The sequence below is a fragment of the Perkinsus marinus genome (assembly GCF_000006405.1).
Source record: "Perkinsus marinus ATCC 50983 genomic scaffold scf_1104296928158, whole genome shotgun sequence".
In the NCBI taxonomy this organism is placed as follows: Eukaryota; Perkinsozoa; order Perkinsida; family Perkinsidae; genus Perkinsus; species Perkinsus marinus.
Genome location: NW_003216928.1, coordinates 1 through 1022, shown reverse-complemented (window position 1 = coordinate 1022; position 1022 = coordinate 1). Strand labels below are relative to the sequence as shown.

Below are 1022 nucleotides of genomic sequence, written 5' to 3'. Positions count from 1 at the left end.
ATACCTGACTGGTCTTATATTAAGAACCGAGACCCTTTCAGAAGCGAGGTAGTGCAAGACCAAAACCTTTTGATCGATATTGTGCCATCGCACCTCGCAGAATCCGTTCAATCCATTTTTTATGTCCTCTGGTTTGGCAGAGCGATGCATCACCTCGGCTATGAATCTTGAACCACTCATCGACAGTTTGGCCGAGTGGTCTAAGGCGCTGGCTTCAGGCGTCAGTCCGCAATGGCGTGGGTTCGAATCCCACAGCTGTAAGAAATTTCTTTCCGTGTGATTTGATGAAGAACGCATTCCGCGGAAACGGTTCGAAACCGTTTTTGTGTCATGTCCTATAGTGTAACGCATCTTCTCCGCTATGATTTTTAAAGCACTCATCGACAGGTTGGCCGAGTGGTCCAAGGCGCTGGCTTAAGACGCCAGCCCGAAAGGGCGTGGGTTCGAACCCCACAGCTGTCAGTCTATATACCTGACTGGTGTTATATTGAGAACCCAGACCTTTTCAGAAGCGAGGTAGCGCAAGATCAAAACCTTCTGATCGATATTGCGCCATCGCACCTCGCAGAAACCGTTCAACCCATTTTTGTGTCCTCTGGTTTGGCAGAGCGATGCATCACCTCGGCTATGAATCGTGAAGCACTCATCGACAGTTTGGCCGAGTGGTCCAAGGCGCTGGCTTTAGGCGTCAGTCCGAAAGGGCGTGGGTTAGAACCCCACAGCTGTCAGTCTATATACCTGACTGGTCTTATATTAAGAACCGAGACCCTTTCAGAAGCGAGGTAGTGCAAGACCAAAACCTTTTGATCGATATTGTGCCATCGCACCTCGCAGAATCCGTTCAATCCATTTTTTATGTCCTCTGGTTTGGCAGAGCGATGCATCACCTCGGCTATGAATCTTGAACCACTCATCGACAGTTTGGCCGAGTGGTCTAAGCGCTGGCTTCTGCGTCAGTCCGCAAGGGCGTGGGTTCGGATCCCACAGCTGTTAGAATTTCTTTCCGTGTGATTTGATGAAGA

The 1022-nt window shown here is 49.7% G+C and overlaps 4 non-coding genes across 4 annotated transcripts; all 4 read left to right on the top strand.

Annotated features, from left to right (window-relative positions):
* Positions 1-181: 181 nt before the first annotated feature.
* On the top strand, positions 182-261 carry Pmar_PMAR011191. The gene has a single exon. It is a non-coding gene; the product is annotated as a tRNA-Leu (tRNA).
* A 121-nt stretch (positions 262-382) lies between these two features.
* Positions 383-462, top strand: Pmar_PMAR011190. The gene has a single exon. It is a non-coding gene; the product is annotated as a tRNA-Leu (tRNA).
* Positions 463-648: 186 nt separating this feature from the next.
* Positions 649-728, top strand: Pmar_PMAR011189. Its single transcript has one exon. It is a non-coding gene; the product is annotated as a tRNA-Leu (tRNA).
* A 187-nt stretch (positions 729-915) lies between these two features.
* Pmar_PMAR011188 lies at positions 916-993 on the top strand. The gene has a single exon. It is a non-coding gene; the product is annotated as a tRNA-OTHER (tRNA).
* The last annotated feature ends 29 nt before the right edge of the window (positions 994-1022 follow it).